The 19,387-nt window shown below is 41.0% G+C and overlaps 1 long non-coding RNA gene across 1 annotated transcript; it reads left to right on the top strand.

Annotated features, from left to right (window-relative positions):
• Positions 1-265: 265 nt before the first annotated feature.
• On the top strand, positions 266-13,912 carry LOC133389489 (uncharacterized). The gene is made up of 3 exons (XR_009764120.1): positions 266-354; positions 7,425-7,547; positions 13,809-13,912. It is a non-coding gene; the product is annotated as an uncharacterized LOC133389489 (long non-coding RNA).
• The last annotated feature ends 5,475 nt before the right edge of the window (positions 13,913-19,387 follow it).

Below are 19,387 nucleotides of genomic sequence, written 5' to 3'. Positions count from 1 at the left end.
GAGAAGAGAAAATTCAGCCAAGTGCAGGTTTTCGTGCACCGCTGTAATGGGGAAAACCACAAGGTGAAATTCTCCCTTCCCCCTGCACAACTTTTAAAGATACAGAAGACCTCTTGGTTGCCAGACCCAGCCTCCAAGAGGTCTTCTGTATCTTTAAAAGTTGCGCAGAGGGAAGGGAGAATTCCACCTTGTGATTTTTCCCATTACAGAGTTGCAAGAACACCTGCACTTGGCTGACTTTCTCTTCTTCTAAAGATACAGGATCAGTCTCAGGCCCTGAATCTGGCAACCCTACAGCTCACAGATGGAATGCTCCTCTCTACAAAAACATTCTCTGTCCACAGAAAACAAGAGGTAAGCCTAATCTAGAAACATTCTATCTAGCTTTCTATGTGCAGGGATTTTAAAAAATATATTTTTGGTAGTTAGCCTGGAGCCCTTACCTGCCTTCTGAAGTGTACTGCCCAGATGCAGGCTTATCTCCTCAATGCGACTGGTGCTTTGCCTGGGACAGTTGTTCATTGATGTAGGAAAATGGATCAACATTTGTTATTTTGAGTCTAATTTTGTAGAACTCTCTAAAGTCTGACATTAACACCTTTTAGAAAGTAGGTAAGAAACGTTTCATTTAGATAGGTACTTGGTGATCTAATGTGATTCTGGTCGATATTGATTGTTTTACTGTTCAGAATGCCATGTTGTGGGTTTTACATAGTTGTGCGAGACACTGTTATTGGTTAAAAAAAAATGAATGAAATTCAATAAACAGTAGAAATGGAAATGAATGCTCTAGATTGTGGGGAAATTGTGAGCGCTGGGGTTAGATGTTAAGCAGGGTGGCCACATGCATTGTCAAAAAAGAGGAAATGAATCACCCTTAAAAGAGGACGAAAGAGGGCACATATTTACATGTGCTAATGTATGTGTATCGATGACAGTTTAGGAATAATTACTGTACTTTAAATAGAAATGTAGTACATGATCATCTCAGTGTAGTGGGAAAGACTGACCTGTGTGCCTGGTCATGTTGCTGTCCAGGTGCTAACTGTTGATGGGCAACTGAAAGGCCCTACTCAGCCTCCTTTGTGTGTATCCTTAAAATGGACTTGTACTCCGGTTAGACTCTCTTCAAATGTAGAACTTTCCTCTATAAAATTGAACACACAGTCACCCTAATATTAAGAGTGGCCATAATTGTAATGGACTAAAATTGTAGTTTATACTTGTACTGGTGGTTTATTTATTTATTACATTTATTTATTTCATTTATATCCCATCTTTTCTCCAAGGAGCTCAAGGTGATATACATATATGGTTCTCCCCCTCCCAAATTTTATACTCACAACAACCCTGTGAAGGTAGATTAGGCTAAGAAGCAGTGACTGGCCCAAGGGTTATATCCCACCTTTCTTCCAAGGAGCTCAAGGTAGCATACATGAGGCGTCCTCTCCCCGTTTGATCCTCACAACAACTCTGTGAGGTAGGTTAGGCTAAGAAGCCATGACTGGCCCGAGGTCACCCAGTGAGTATTATGGCTGGGTGGAGGTTCGAATCCTGGCCTACCAGGTCATAGTCCAATACATTACGCCACACTGGGAATTCTGTCCATAATAATCTGTAGAAAGCACAGAATTTAGTACATCTGATCATTTGTGATCATTCAAAAATACATTTTTGGGGTGAAAGCATTGTTGCAAGTAGCAAAGTGCAATGACCCCACTTTGCTTTTGACTTCAGCCCTGTCCACCATTCGCATGCACCCCAACAATTTACTTCCAGGGAATTGCAGCCCTCTACAGAGTAATGGTTCTTTACCACTGCCATAGGCCTTACTGGATCAGATGCTGCCTGGGTTATTGAATCAGGATAATAGAATCTCAGCAAAAAACCTGTGCCTGGACATGTCCTTAAAAAAAAAGGGAGACATCCACCAGACTCCTGATGATACACAGTTGACAAACTACTTAAATCAATAGGGCTCAACTATAATGTCCAAGTACTCTAATGTAAGTGGTACGTGGACAGCCGCCAAAGTTGCTCCACCACTTAATATGAGAGAGGAAAGAGACGGCATTCTGAAATGAAACCTCATGATTGCATGTCATCCTCAATTAGACATAAGGCTAAAAGGCTAAAAATATACCCAACATCAATCGCAAATTAGGCTCATCTACTATACAGTCTACTTATCTTAAAAAAAAGGAGATGTATTCATCAAATTCCATCAGCAAGAGTTGATCAAAACCACCATCAAGCTTAAAAAAAAAAGATGGACAAAACAAGTTAAAATAAACAATGCATACCAAACACTCACTCCAAGAGCCTTTCTGTCAAATAGTTGGAGATACTTACAGTTCTTCAGCATCATTTACAAATGTTTTTCTTTTTTCTAAACATAAGAAGCATCCTTAATATAAACAACAGCTTCTCCCTTTAGAAGGCCAAGGAGCCAGGAAAGCCGCACAGCTGAAAAGGGAATAAATGAATCACTAACAGATATATATTTTTAGCCTGATCCTGTTATTTTGCTAGCACAGGGTCTCCCTTTGCCAGTGCTTTGAGATGAACATCTTTAACACATAATCTCCTGTCACAGGAAAGGGTTTGTGCGAGTGATACAGCCTGAAAATCCCCAGCAAGGGTGGTACCATGTATAACACCTTCTTGTTCCCTGGGCCCTTGCTGCTTTTAACCCACAATTACAAACACTCTTGTTTAACTGGGAGTTCCACCCTCTGGCTCAGTCCAAGATCCTAAATCTATTCTCTCCCTCTTTGGAGAGCTCTGGTGGACAGAAAAAAAATCTGTTACAGGAAGGCAACCCCTGGGCCCCGCACCTGGTTTATATTAGTCTAATACAGACTTGTAATTTATTTTTTTGTACTACAGAATATATGAAGGCCAGTCTATCTTTTTCTCTGTGCAGGGCAAAATAATAGATAAATTCTCTATGCCACCTTAAAATCATAGCACTTATCTATAGAAAAAGACCAATAAAATAACTGACAATTGTAGAATTGTGGAGGATTTGGGGAGTTTTATGGTTTAATCATTGATTAGATTTACCTTCAAAAAAGAACTAAAATGCACCCAATTAATTGGACAGCAGATTCTTTTTTTTTTAAAAAAAATGCAAATACAAATTTCTGTCACTCACAGGAAGGAATGCCTCTTATTAGGCCTGCTGTACCATGTAGAAATGTTATTCTTAAAACATTTTTCTTGTTCAGAACTATGTACAATTAACTGCTTGATCAATTAATCAAATAAAACCCATTAAGTAAATTAATAATGCACTCTTAAGCACATATACTTGGAAGTTAGCCCCACTCCATTCAGTAGAACTTACTTCCCAATAAACATACAAAGGAGAGAGCTCTATAATTTCTTTAAACAGGTAACAGCTTTTCTCTGCTATAGCCTATACTTTGGCCCCTTTATAAAGAAGTAGTCACATATATAGAAGCATTTACATCAACATAAATGTTGCATGTTAAATTGTCATATAAGGGTTTAATGGTACAGTTTAAGAAACTCCTTTAAAAGAATGAAACTCCTTAACTCATTTAATAATATTTTTAAAAGCCATTGTGAATAAGGACACAGTTTATTAATATTGTATAAAGATGATTTTTCATTCTTGAATTTTTGCCTAAACAAGTTTACGCAGCCTAAAAAAAAAAGGGAATAGTGATGAGTGGTCTTGAGATACTGATTTATCTGTGTAAGTTCCTTGCTTGCATGAGCTATGTGAAGTTGTGACATGCATGTTTGACTGGGTCACTACAGATCAAATATTACAGATGAATATAACATATATAAAGTAGAACCAAGTCTGTTCAGATAGGCCTTTGAAACCTTCCCATAATGACCACATCAGATTAGAACGTTTATTCACCTCTCCTCAGAAAATCATTTTCCCCCCACTGGAATTAATTCTCACATTCGGCTGCAAGCCATTCCATAGTGAGAAATCCAGTGATGTTACATGGAAGTATGAATTGACCCTTCCTGTCAGAATGAATGAAGATGTAAACTCACAGATTTATAAAAGCAAACAGATTTGTATATGTTTCCTTTGAAACTTCTGCCTGACTTTGTTCTTGTCACAATAAATGTAAACCAGTTCAGAGCTCAATGAACTAAGTAAATATTTTGTGTGGCTCTAAATAGCTCATAAAAGACACCCATCTAATCTAACTATAGAGCTGTCATCTGCAAGATCAATACAGTTTGTGTGATAGGATTTTGTAACTTTATCAGACCCGTTGCAAAAGAATGTTGGTGCGAGCACAATTCATTTTGTGCCAACAACTATTTGTAGCCATTAAAATGTAAAAGCCATCCTTAGGATTTCAGACATCTAGCAAGTCTTTGTCTAGATTGGTAGTTAGTAAAAATGCAATGAAATTGTTTTGTTTTACAGGTTCAAAACCCCCCACCAAAAATCTTGATGTGGAATTCTTTTAATTGCTTTGTGACACTAGGAATCTCATGTGAGCCCTCAGTCCAGTTTTGATCTTTTTAAGGATGTAAATAAGGAGGTTGTACTCAAATGTAAATATAATAAATAAATAAATAAATGAAATTGCACAAAGGTGAAAGGAGAAATTGTGAGACAAGAACCTGGGGCTGGTTGTACAAAACCAGGGACATCCCCGGCTCTGATGTTTCTGGCTGTTAACAAATTTACAATGAGAAGGAATTTGGCTATTCCCTCAGAGGGAGGAGTTGCTGACATTGCCCAATTACATGACCTAGGCCAGGCTGCAGAGGAACATTTAGATTGCTTTCCAAAGTTTGTCCTGTCATTTGTATTCTCTGCTGGGAAGGGGTTTAAAGTTGTGAACCAACACTTACTCATGCCTGTTGGTATATAGCTTGGTTTGTGAAATTGTGAAATTCAACAGGTGAAGTGTTTTCTAGTGATGGGATTAGCAGTGATTAACAGTGATGGGATAAATTCTAGTTATTGCTTTCATGCCTCTTATGACGCTGTTAAAGGCACAAGTTGCCATTTGCCTGAATAAAGATGCCAAGTGGCGACCCTCAATATTATTAATGTCTATATAAAATCTGTGTGAGAGCTTTCTACATATAACAAGCAGACATCAGCTTACTACAACCAGCTGAGATTAAGTGCAGGTCTGCTGGAAGTCTGGGGAAGAGTTACATCTATTCAGTCCAACGAGAACAAGGTTTACTACTGAGGAAGGACCACAGTTCAATGGTGAAGGATGCTTGACATGCATAGTTAAAGAATCTGGTAGCAGGTGATGTGAAAGACCTCTGCCTAGTATATGTTCTGTGTCCTTGCCTGTTCTAGGTAAAGTTGCAATATGCTGAGGATCTGAAGTTCTCACACATAACCTGAGGATTAAACAACAGTCTCCAGGAACTGGTGTACATATTATTTAAATTAGCAGATGTAATCCGTAAGATGTACTCCCACAAAACAGTTCTTGTAAGTCTCCTCTGAAGAGCAGTGTAATGTGTAATGTCAGAGGAAGGGACTCACGGAAGACCACTGAATGTTGGCCAAGAAGCTAAACCATAATCAAAACAAGAAAAAAGTGCTCTTGGTAAGAAGCACCACTGAGCCTAAGATGGTATTGGATGCAGTCTGTTTTCCATGGGCGTTTACAGTTTAGGAGTACTCTTAGACCAGTCCTTGCTCCTAGAGATCCAGGTGGGTGTGGGGTCAGGGATGCTTTTGCAGTTTAGCTAGCGAGCCGATTGCTTCTGTTCCTGGAGAAGCAGGAGCCAGGTGCAGTCATATAGTAGTGTGAGCTAATAACTGGAGTAACTGTGGTGATCTGTTGCACTGATTATGTAGTAATTAGCATCTGCTGTTAGTGACCAAGTCTGCCACAGCTTAAGGAAGTCTGGATAAAAGGAGAGCACAGCACATAATAATATCCTTCCATTTTAAAATCAAGTCAAATACTTGTTCATCCTCTATATCCAATTAACATGTATGCTCATAATATAACTCTTGGAGAGCTTTTTATGGGTATGGAAACTATCTCCATTCATTCAATAAATTTGTTAGTAGCCTCATGCAGAAGCCTCTAGGCTGGTGGGGAACCTGTGGCCTCCAGATGTTGCTGGACTACAACTCCCATCATCCCTGACCATTGATCAATCTGGCTGAGGCTGATGGGAGTGGGGCTCCAACAACATTTGGAGGGCCACAGGTTCTCTGCCTTTGCTCTAGAGGATGTACAATAAAACAGATTAAAGCAGTCAAACACAATCAATAAAACTTAATAAATAAAACAAAACTAATCATACCTGGACTTTCAGACACACAGAACTTCCAGTCTCTTTATGCTTCTTTACTCGCTGTTTTGCAGTGCTTGATATAAACAGTACATGAAGTGATATGTTATGCTGGGTGTCATGGGCAGAGAAATACCCATTGCAATGATGTCACACCACTATCTAGTTTGTCCTTAGTCCAGATAGATGACTTGTATCTGTGGATAATCCTTGTCCTAAAAGTAGATTGTCAAATGGATGATCATTCCCATGGGATCTTCTTCAGGAAATTGAATTTACGTCATACCAATAGTGTTCTAATTCAGGAGACTGGGTACATCATTTTCACATTTCCAGCTTCCATAGTGGAGACATGCAGAATGCGTTTCCCCGATATGGATCCTTCCCCACTAGTCGGGATGGAAATTTGTTCAGTTTGCATTTTAATATGAACCTACTTAATTTATGCTTCCCATGCCAATACATGAACCAGTGTGCAGCTGTCCATCAAAATTTGTATTTCTCTGAGTTTGGGGATGGTTCTCCAACTCAGGAAAACATAAAAAATCATATATTAAGCAACAATGCCCACAAAAATGTGCATATTAGTGAAAATAACATGCACTCTACAGGTGAGGGCCTCTTGCAGATATCAGCTTATCAGAAGGTCTGTTCTGCATAACATAGGAAGCAAACCTTTAGTGTTGTGGCACCTACCCTCTGGAGTTCCTTCCCCTTAAATATTAGACAGGCAACATCTCTGTTATCTTTTCAGCACCAATTGAAGACCTTCCTCTTTCAACAAGCCTTTTAAGTAGAGACCTTATCCCAGTCTGTGTCTGTGTTGGAATTGCTTTTTAAGATGTTTTTAAAGCTTTTGTTTTTAAGTTTTAAAGGATGTTTTGTTTTAATATATTTTAAAGTCTGTTTTTAAGATGTTTCAGAGTGTTTTTAGTGCTTTTGTTGTCCATTCTGGGCTCTGGGAGGAAGAGTGGGATATTTATCATTATCATTATTATTATTATTTATCATTATTAAACAATAACAATAATGATAATATGAAAATATTCACACAACAGTATGTACATTAGGAGAAATGTGCATGAAAATGAGTATGAATTTTTGTGGTCTTTTTTTTTAATTGCAAACTGATTCAAAAATAGGGTGAAGATTGGAAAGGAAAGTGAAATTGACAGATTTGTCCATTCCTATCAGTAGTCCACACAACCGACAGATGCCAGATCAAAACTACTGCAGATTGTGCTGGGATATCCCATGGGGAAAAGGTACCTGAATTTCTGTGGGCTGTTTCCTGCCTGTATACTGCTGAGTCATACTGGGAATGGGAAGATTCTGGGAATGGGAAGAATGGGAAGAACTGCCTAGATTGCAACCAAATGCAGACTGCCTGGTTCCCTCAGTTTATGATCATGTGGTCCATTATTTTTATTTATTGCATTTGTATACTGCCCCATAGCCGAAGCTCTCTGGGTGGTTTACAACAATTAAAAACATTAAAAACAAATATACAAATTAAAAAACATATTTTTAAAAAGCAATTTAAAAACACATGCTAAAATGCCTGGGAGAAAAGGAAAGTCTTGATCTGACACCGAAAAGATAACAGTGTTGGCGCCAGGTGCACCTCGTCAGGGAGATCATTCCATAATTTGGGGGCCACCATTGAGAAGGCCTTCTCCCTTGTTGCCAGACTCTCAGCTTCCTACAGAGTAGGCACCCGGAGGAGGGCCTTGGATGTTGAGCATAGTGTACGGGTGGGTTCGTATCGAGAGAGACATTCCATCAGGTATTGTGGTCCCAAGCTGTGTAAGGCTTTATAGGTTAAAACCAGCACCTTGAATCGAGCTCGGAAACATACAGGCAGCCAATGCAAGCAGGCCAGAATTGGTTTTATATGTTTGAACCATCTGGTCCCTGTTACCAATCTGGCCGCTGCATTTTGCACAAGCTGCAGTTTCCAAACCGTCTTCAAAGGCAGCCCCACGTAGAACACATTGCAGTAATCTAACTTGGAGGTTACCAGAGCATGGACAACTGAAGCCAGGTTATCCCTGTCCGGATAGGGGTGTAGCTGGGCCACCAACCCAAATTTCTTTCAACAACAGCCAGCTAGATGCTCCTAGAAACATATCGACAGAGCATAAAGAAGATGGGTATTCTTTGTTGCTTGACTTCTTCTATATCAGGTCAGATTATGTTTTCATCTGGCCCAGTGTTGTTCAGGCAGAGGTGTTTCCCAACAAGTTCTATTTGATTCTTTAAAAAAAACAAAAACAAATCTAAAGATGCCAGGTGTTGAACTGGGGACCTCTACCATTAAATTATGGTTCCCCCATAATAGGCTGTTGCTAACACCTTGGTATACATGTACATATACTTGCTCCCACCTGAATCACTCCATCAAAAATATATATACTGGATACATGTTGTCAATATGCCCGCAGAAAGAAATTAAGCCAAGATAACAAAATAACATCCTTGCCCACTACTGATACCACTAGAATGGACTAACAGCAGTGTATCATGGCACATAGCCTTTGGTCGGGGCACTAACTCAAACACTAAGTGTTAAAACTGGCCATTTTCCAGCCAAAAGTAGGAGATGAAATTCAAAACCCGTCGCCACCTATTTCATCTCTAATCTAGTGTTTCTAGGGGTCTGCAGCCTTCATTCTGGCAGAAAAATAGCAACACACACAACATACCTCCCCTGCCCCCAATCCACAGACCATGTAAGGTAACCCTTTCTCCAGGCTGCCTGTGTCACCTTCTTTTTTATCTTCCGCACAATCTCAACCAATCTTTCCCTCTCCTTCCTACCTCAGTTCCCATTACCATCCCAAGATTACAACCTTACTCTTTGCCTCTTTCTGCCACCCATTTCTCCCATGTGCAGTCTCCAAGGCACGCTTTTTCTACCATCCTCCATCTGTCTTTCTCACTTCTGCGTCTTCTTTAATGTGTAGGTGTTGTTTTGCTTCCTCGCTTCCTCCTCCTTCTCCTTCAGTTCTCCCTCCCCTCCCTGATCACATGGCACTATTAATGGCAAGGCTTCACTGCCACAAGTGCAATATAATGTAATATAAGAGTGTAGTTTAGGATTGCTCAATTGATTTCTCCATCCTTCTCACTGGAATATGATCCATAGGCCTATTACAGTTCTTTTTTTAATAAAGTAAAATAAAGTATCATCTGTTTCTTCCTTGAAAGTTCAGATTTATGTAAAAATGGAAGCTCTATACACTGTTTTTCTTTTGCATTAGGATACTGTCCAACTTCCAATTCCCAATTTAGATTACATGCTCAGAAAGCAACTCCAAACGTTTACTGCATTTGAAGGTCGCAGCACTATTGATTGATTTCCAGTTATAATGTATGTTGTCCTAACATAAGGAGCGGGTGAGGGTTTGCATGGCTGTTTTTTCTTCTCCAAAATCTGGACTAAATCCAAAAATGTGAGGATCAAAGCATCTGGACTTGTTGCTTTTATGTTTGGCACATAACGAGGCTGGCAGTCCCCAATGTGGTCTTGGCTGGGCTCAAGTTGTTTTCCTTTTCTGTTGTGAAACAGTTGGGACTCACAGACCCTCCAACACTTAAAGTGGACTAAATAAAAGCTGGCTTTTCAACTTGCCAAGTGCATAAAAGTGCCAGTCCCTACAGTTTTTCAAAAGTTATTAGCTATGGCATGCTTTCCCCCGCTTTCCTTTTCTTGTTTTTTTTTAATGAAAATATGTTCTATAAAATCAGACATTTTCTTGAGAAATAGGTAAACTCCTTTCACAAGTGTCAAGTTATTATACACCCACGAGAGCGGCTGTATACTATAGTCAGCATGGATTTTTCTCATTCCGCAATGTTAAAATGAAAATACCCCCATGCCATTCTGATGCTTCCCATAAGCTCATTTCAAAACAGAACCTTACAAAACTTATAGTCCTGAACTCAGAAACGCTTGCTTAACAATCCACTAAATTTTCATGGTGATACACAAAACAATCAGAGAGAATCAAGAGTTCAAAGTGTAAAAAGAGAGAGAGAAAAAACCAGACCCCTTTTGGGCTTTTTTTCTGTCAGAGTTCTCATAATATGTTGAAATTATTTATTTATTTATTATACTTGTATACCGCCCCATAGCCGAAGCGCTCTGGGCAGTTTACAGTAACTAAAAACAAATACAATTTAAGATACCTCTTTTAAAAAACAATTTAAAACACAATTTAAAAATTTAAAACAATATAAAACACATGCTAAAATGCCTGGGAGCCGAAAAGATAACAGTGTTGGCGCCAGGCGGACCTCGTCAGAAAGATCATTCCATAATTTGGGGGCCACCACTGAGAAGGCCCTCTCCCTTGTTGCCAGACTTCCAGCTTCCCTCGGAGTAGGCACCCAGAGGAGGGCCTTTAATCTTGAACGTAGTGTACAGGTGGGTTTGTATCGGGAGAGGTGTTCCAACAGGTATTGTGGTCCCAATCCATGTAAGGCTTTATAGGTCAAAACTAGCACCTTGAATTGAGCTCGGAAACATAAAGGCAGCCAGTGCAAGCGGGCCAGAATCGGTTTTATATGTTCGGACTGTCTGGTCCCTGTTACCAATCTGGCTGCTGCATTTTGCACAAGCTGCAGTTTCCAAACCATCTTCAAATTAATTACAAATCAGCCATGTTCACAGTAATCCTCTTACTGACCTTGCCCTATACCTTGACCTTCATCTTCTGCAGTATATAAGTTAAAAAAGATGCCTGGCTGATTTTTAATTAATTTAAGAAATGTTGATTTGAACTCAATGATAATGTTGGCCATGCTCAATAAGAACCAACTGTCAGTGTTCTAAAAGCCAGACTCACAGCTGCTGGACTTGTCTAATCGGGGCCACACCCACACCAGACTTTGATTTCACATGAGACAGTAATGGCTTCCCCCAAAGAATCCTGGGAAGTGTAGTTTATGTAGGGTGCTGACAGGAGACTCCTATTCCCCTGACAGAGCTCCAGTGGCCAGAGTGGTTGAACAGTCAGTTGCTCTGATTGAAGGTCTGTGAGGGAGCAGAGATCTCCTAGCAACTCTCAGCACCTTTCACTAACTGCACCTTTCACTAACTACACTTCCCAGGATTCTTTGGGAGAAGCCATAATTGGCTAATGTGAAATATAGGTCTGGTGTGGGTGTGGCCAGGGACAGCTTTGGTTTAAATTTGGGTGGGAGGCTACATGTGCCTGCTGTAGAATAAAAAGGTAGGGGAAACCCTGAAAAAGAATGACACTGTTCACAATATTTTCCTTTTGGAAAGGAAAGGGGCTTCCCCTCTGCCCACTGCCCACTCATCCAATCTCTTCCCCCCTCCCCTCCCCAGGTCAGTTTCACCTATGCCAAGCATGATTTCACAGGAGTAAATCCCACTGAGCTCAAAAAGCATGCTAATGATCAAACCTGCCCTCCTCTCTTTCCTGTCTCCTCCCTCTTGCCCCTTCCCTTTCCCTTCCTTCACCCCTCCCCTCCCCATTCCATTCCAATCTCCTCCTTCCCCCTCCTCCTCCCCTCCCCCTCCCCCATCATCAGTTTTACCTATCCTAGGACTACAATCTGGGAGAACAGGGTTCAAATCCCCACAGAGCCATGAAGCTCACTGGGTAACCTTCGGCCACTCATTGCCTCTCAGCCTCAGAGGAAGGCAATTGTAAACCACCTTTGAATACCACTTACCATGAAAAGCCTATTCATAGGGTCGCCATAAGTCAGAATCGACTTCAAGGCAGTCCTCATTTTCAAGCATGATTGCACCACCTCCCTTTTGCCCCTTCCCTCTCCTTCCTTTACCCCTCCCCTCCCCTTCCCTCCTTCCCCTTCCCCTTCTAATCCGCTGCTCCCACTCCTTCTACTCCCCTCTCCCCCCTTCTTCCTTCTATCTACTCTCCCCATCCCCTCCTCCTCAGTTTTGCCTATACTAGCCATGATTGCACAGGAGTAAATCCCATTAAACTCAATAAGCATGCAAAAGACCTGCCTTTCCTCTCCTTCCCCTCTCCTCTCCCTTCCTCTTCTCTTCTTCCTCTCTTCTCCTCTTCCTTCTTCCTCCCCTGCCCACTCCAGGCCTCCCTCCCCATGGTCAGTTTTGCCTATCCTAAGCATGATTGCATGGGAGTAAATCCCACTGAACTCAATAAACATGCAAATGATCAAACCTGCCCTCCTTCTCCCCCTCCTCCCTCCTCCCCTCCCTTGTGGTCAGTTTCAGCCATCCTAAACATGATTGCAGGGGAGTAAATGCCACTGAACTCAATAAGCATGCAAATGTTCAATCCATTCTCAGTAAACTTGCACAGGATCCCATTTCTTACCTCCTGGATTAAGAAGCAGAGAAATTCACTAATAGGCAAAAAACCTTGCAGTTTAAGAATGTACCTATAGCCAACAGATATTTCTATCAAACTTTCAAAAGCAGGGAAAATTAGGCAGCTATAGTGAATGCACCAGGGAAGCAGGAGACCTGACCTCCTCTCTGAGATACTGGACTGCCCTACAAATTTGTCAAAATGCAAACACAATTTGGGCTGGTCTTTCACAGTCCAATCCACTTCCTCTGTAGCTTGGAAGAATTTGGTAATGCTCTTAAGTTTTTTTTGCCTGTTAGTGAATTGTTTTTGATTTGGCTTTACTCTTTCTGGACAGTTGGATATGGTGATATTCTCATGTCTTGGATACTTTCAAGTGAGCTGAAATTGGCTCTGGATTCCCTAGAGCAGATCTCCTCCCCCCCCCCTTTTTTCTTAAAATAATGCGTCAAGTTATTGAGAAAATGGTGGTCAAGTGGAAAGAGTTGCCTGTGGTGACTGAGGGTTGGTTCGGATGTTTGCTGTCACTTCCTCTACATGGAACGTCGCTAGCAGCCAGGGATACAGCCAGTGGGGAGGAAGGAATGCCTGCCCTCATGTGCCTTGGTTAAACTGCTGCTTCCTGGTAGCGATTTGTGAGAGTTGGCAGCCAAAAATGTACTGTGCAATCATGCTGGGAAGTTGCAGCTATAAGCAGGGATGGTTCAGATCAGATGTTACGTTCCTCCAGGCCAGTTCCACAGGGCCATGAGCAAACATCATATACGATGAACCAAACCATTGCGGGTACTGTCAGCCTCAGTTCCTGCGATTGCTGTGATATTCTGTCCAACATTGTCATTATAGCAAGTACTGAATCTATGACCTAGTTTACAGAGTTAAAAATGTTGAAACACTCCATCAGTGTAATTTATACATTTGGGGATGCAATACACGTGATACTTGGTTCTGCATATAGTCCTGGGCAGGCAGGAAACAACCATGTATACGGTATGACTACATGCCCAGCTGTGTGACTGGGGCTCTATATCTGCTCAGCAGTGTACGCTGGCACTGGGACTCTATTGTCCAATCTGATAAACTGCTTATGCATCACCTCATAGGACCAAGCATTAAATTTTCCAGCAATTGCTCCAGCACATTGATCCACAGAACCTCTCTGTCTTTGTAATTTCTGTGCTCACTCAACAGCTGCCTCCTGATTGCATCTTTCAGTTGTCAGATATGAATGGCAGCCTATGCAAGGGCATTTTTGGTAGCTGCTCCCTGGCCCTGGAATGAAGATTACTCATGTACTGAAGACATTTGCGATTGGCCAAGTGGCTGGTAACAAGGAAGGCACATGTGGCTATTTTTAGCCACATAGTTATATTGTTATTTTTAATATAGTAAAATACCATGAACCTACAGGATAAGCTTCAGTACAATTCTGATTCAGAGATAACAGGTCTGGACGCTGTCAATGGTGCTTGTCTGGAAGCCTAACAATTAATGCTGTCTCTTTATGTACGTTGTTTTCTTTCCATATTATCACTAGAAAAACATTGCACAAATACATTCTTTCCACATACAATAAGTTCATAAAATAGCTTGGTCCAGTGCTTACACCCAGTCACAATACCAAGGTGTGCTTAAAAAAGAAAGAAAGATTTGATAGTAATAATATACAAGTTAATGAGCATATCTGCAATTACATTTTGTTTAGCAGTGAGATTTCGGCACTGTATTTTATTAGCTATAAGGTCACGTATGGTTTCAATGTTTCCAAGCTGACACACAGAGGGTGCAAGAGGAGGAAGAGGCAAGGGTTAGTCCTCCTGAGTGCCTTTTAGCACTGAAAAAAACTATTTTGAAGTGAGAGGAATTTCATTCAAATAGCAAACTATGCTATCAAATAAATATTGACTGTTATTTAATACCATAATAAACTATTAAAAGAGATATTTATTTAAATGGAATGACAGAATGGTCAATTACAGTGCAATCCTAACTATGTGGACTCAGTCCTATTGAATTCATTGGGGCTTCCTCCTGTCTGCAGTTAATATACCCACTTTATGTTAATGACAACATAAGAGCCAGCACAGCCTAGTGCATAGGATTTGACCTGGTACAGGAGATACGGGTTCAAATCTGCTGCTACTGTGGAATCCATGAGTCATTTCAAAAATGCAGAAATGTATTTATCTGTCTAGGTATTATAGTTATTTATATCCGATGTTTCAGAATACAAATCCTTCCAAAGCAACGTACAAGTAACGAAAATACATTAATAAAATCACACCACCAATATTAAAACATAACAGTTCATCAGGATCCTTTCCATAGGGCAGTTGGTAGTGGTGTTGGGAAAGGTATAGGCCAGCTGGAATAGACCCTGCAGTCTTGTTGCCTTCCCCCCCCTTTCTGTTCTGGAAACCTTCCCACAGGGTGGTTGGAGATAGATGGCCCTGGGGAATGACATGGGTGTGTGTGTGAGCCCAGTTGGAGCAGGCCCTGATCTCTGTCTGTCTGTCTGTCACACACACACACACACATACACATGTCAGGGGACTGCTAAGTCAGAAAACAGGGAAATCTAGCAGGTCTGCCTCATTGCACAGCTGGTATGGCAAAGCAGTTAGAGCGTTGGACTATGACCTAGGAGATCAGGGTTGAAGTCCCCACTCAGCCATGAAGCTCACCTTGGGCCAATCACTGTGTCTCAGCCGAACTTATCTCACAGGGTTGTTGTGAGGATAAAATGGAAAAGGAGGCAGAACCAGTTATGCCGCCTTGAGCTCCTTGGAGGAAAGATGGGATAGAAATAAATAATCAAATATAATAAACTTATGTGTGAAGCAGACATATGAGCCTTCATACAAATGTGTGATGTCCTAGCTTCCTGTTATTATTTAACGATATGGAAGGAAGGGTTGCAGGAATCAGTTGTATCATAAATATGGCGTGCCTGCCTCAAACATCACATTGCATGCTCGGTACTGGAGCCCGCATTGAGGACTGAGTACACCTACATATTATTTAACAAAATCCTACACAATACCCAGAGTAGGGATGGGTGAGAATTTCCGTTCAGTACTCATTTCAAGCCAAATCTATCGAACTTGCACTTTCTGAAACAATATGAGAACTGAAACACAGCCATCCTTTGAAATGCACACATTCAAATTTTGCGATGCAGTTTGCCAACCAATGTTTACAAAATGAATGTACTCTGTTAGAAGAAAGCGTGCATAAAAATGAATGTATGAGTGAAAATGACATACAAAAATGCATCCTATGAGAAGAAATGGCTTGCAAAACATTTGTTTGCAAAACGGCTTGCAAAACATAGTTCCCTACAAAAAATGTGTTTATTAGGAGAAATTCACGCTAAAATGCTGAGGAATTTTTGTGAGGATTTTTTTAAAAAAATTCAAATTGCTGCAGAAATGTGGAGAACTGAATTTAAGATTTTAAAAATGAGAAACTGAGAGAACCAAAATTAACCGATCTTTCCATCCCTAATCCAGAGGCAGTCAAGTGGATTGCTGGAAAGGGGAGGACAGTAGTCCAGGAAGCGCAGAGACACTGTAACTAGTCTGTCAACACTTGAAAAATCCATTACGAAGTTCAAATAGGAAAGCAGGTTATGGAAACATCAGCTTAAGACAAATGTTTCCAGTCACTGGGACTCCATTCATTATATGCCTGAGTGGTTCCAGGAACAACAGAAAGAAAGCTATGCAGCACTCTTAAGGCCAAGTACAAGAAAGGCAGTGCGGATGTTCTCTTCAATCTCATTTGTGGCAAGCTCTGCTTTTTCATGTTTCTCCTACATTAACCTGCTGGTTGGCCTCCCTCTAGAGCTTGGTGCTGATGGCTTGTCTTTGATCAAATTGTGGCCACTTTGAGTAGGTACAGTGTGGGAAGAAGAAGTCAGTTTAGCAGCCTTTCAGTGAATAAATATAGCCTGGCTTTATTAACCCACAGTTTCACTTTCTAGAGTAAATCCAATTGTATGCCTGACTTGAGGTCTGTTTAGATATTATCTGCCATCTTGTGATTGCTCTCACGCCACACCCAGTAACATATGAAGTGGGTCACTGATGCCCAGAAAACAAAATATAGGAAACGAGTAAATATAGCATGAGCAGCCCATGTTTTGAAATGAAACAAAGGGTTTGTGTTTACTGATACTGAAGTCAATACAACCGTTTATATTCCTGGCTCTCTTGGTCTAGTGCTCAGGATTTGGCACTTCCACAAGGTTCAAGCCCCGGTCAGGGAAGTTTTTATACAGATGTTCAGTGGCAGAGGGTCCATACACACAAAACGCCTGAGGTTCACTCTCCAGCACCAGAGACCCTTGGGAACCACTGCCTCTTGGACCAGACAATGCTAGGTTGGTTGGATAAATATTCTGACCTGGCATAAGGCATGACACATGAGAAGGACAAAAGGAACTTGGTAATCATGTAATTTGATAAAGATCACCCACTAGTAAAAGCAAGTTAAACACTGCTTGGGTATGAAATGAACAGCTTAATCGCTTGACCTCTCTCTTCAAGGTCTGGCTTCAGGGGTGTGTGTGTGTTGTTCTAGCTGAATTAAACATTTTGCCCTCACCTGTATCATGTATGCTGGGCATCATAACATTAACAGAACATTACATGATCAAGAATTGACTATATGTTTTATACTTCTTTATACTTTTTGCATCTGAGTGTATAAACTGGATGGGTTGGTGGAGGTCAGAAGGCTCTTGGTCACATCTTCTAGGGCTAGTGGGGATATCACAAGCTCCCTCTGTGCTCCTCGTACAAACGTACAGGCGGTGGTGCTCTGACTCACCCAGGTGTTTTACATAGCTGAGACAGGAACTCCACATTACTCTAGGACATCACCCGTTGCTTACTGAGAAAGTGTTTGCAGAAGAGAGTCAGTAGCAAGCAATGGAAACTGACCCTTGTTGCTGTCACTGATTTTCCACTGGAAATTATCCCCCAGCTCGTAATCTTCCAGTGGTTTAAAAGTGGTCTGAGCAGCATTTATAGGGGACAATCAGCTGGTAGAAAAGGGTAAAATATCCTTCCAGTTTACCAGTTCTCCAATGCAAATGTTCCCCAACCCCACCCCTACATTCACCTTTTGAAGCAAGAATGGTTTGCCTCATGCCCCTGAAATTTTCTCACCCTGGACAATTTCTTTATTTTGAGATTCTCAGCCTTCTACTGAACCCTCAGAGCAGCTTATAACATCTGATACAACATATGTAGAAAGTGACAATAAATGCACACATCAAACTAAAGTTAAAATCCTGTTGATAAAAATTGGCCAGATTAAAGTTATTTATTCAAAACATTTATAAGCTGCTTAATAGTTAAAAAAAACCTCTAAGCGGTGTACAATATTAAAAACAACGAACGGTATCATTAAACAAAAATAAAATGAAAAATCTGTTAAAAAAAGTATAAAAACATATCAAAACAAAACAATTTAGCCTTCTCTCTCTCCCCCTCTCCTTTCAGCTCACTCCCCAATGCCAACTGGAATAGATTGACACTTGCATGCAATGGAAAAAAGGAACAGTATTAGCACCTTTAGGGACTGTCTGGCTATGAGTATAAAATTCTGAACTGAATGCATGGCACATTTGCATGTTCTTGAGTTCTGTATGGTTGGCCATTGGGTTACACTGATACAATCATGCTGATAATTCTACAGTGTCATCTGTTAAATATAAAGAGTATATCATTTTATAAAGCCACCAGCCTTACATTTTCAGTATCTGAAAATCCATGCCAAACTGGTTGTCCCATTACGTACAAATAGCAGTGATTGGGATTGCAGCAGGTAGAGAGGGGGGATTTAACCTCTTCTACCACTGCTGTCAACATTATAATACTTGGCATGTCAACATTACAATACTTGGCGTGAGTGAACTAAAATGGACGGGAATGGGACATTTTCAATCAGGCAACTACAAAATATTTTATGTAGGAAATGAGAAATTAAGAAGAAATGGGGTTGTTTTAATAGTGAGACGTGATGTAGCAAAAGCATTTAGGAGCTACCACGCAAGGTCTGAGCGAGTGATATCAATGAGATTTAACAGGAAACCTATTAACATAACCATCATCCAAGTCTATGCTCCAACGGCAAACGCAGAAGAAGAGGAATTGGAAAGATTTTACGCAGAAATACAGGAAGAAATTGATCACACCCCTAAACAAGATGTGCTGATAATCATGAGGGACTGGAATGCAAAAGTAGGAAACAGAGAAGAACTAGGAATTGTGGGAAAATGTGGCTTAGGAGCTAGAAATGAAGCAGGAGAAAGACTTATTAAATTCTGTGAAGCCAATAATTTGTTTCTTGCGAACACATTGCGAACACAACGATGATAGCTCTCCTGCTATCATGGAGAACGATGGTCTTGGGGAAGGAGAGCATCCAGCTGAGGAAGAGGGAAACGATCCCTTAGAAGGGACCCATTCCTTGGGGGATGAGCAGCTATCCTCTCGTGCCGAGGATATATCTCCAGGGGGTGGAGGGATCCTTGTAGTGGGTGATTCGATCATTAGGAACATAGACAGTGGGGTGTGTGATGGGCGTGTAGACCGCAAGGTGTTTTGCCTGCCTGGTGCAAAGGTTGTGGATATCGCCCGTCGTTTAGATAGTTTGGTAGACAGTGCTGGGGAGGAGTCAGTGGTCGTGGTGCACGTTGGCACCAACGACATGGGGAAATGCAGCCGTGAGGTCCTGGAAGCAAAATTTAGGTTGCTAGG

This window comes from Rhineura floridana, chromosome 7 (assembly GCF_030035675.1).
Source record: "Rhineura floridana isolate rRhiFlo1 chromosome 7, rRhiFlo1.hap2, whole genome shotgun sequence".
Lineage (NCBI taxonomy): Eukaryota > Metazoa > Chordata > Lepidosauria > Squamata > Rhineuridae > Rhineura > Rhineura floridana.
Note: the sequence above shows the minus strand (reverse complement) of the source record. Positions and strands in the feature narration are given on the sequence as shown.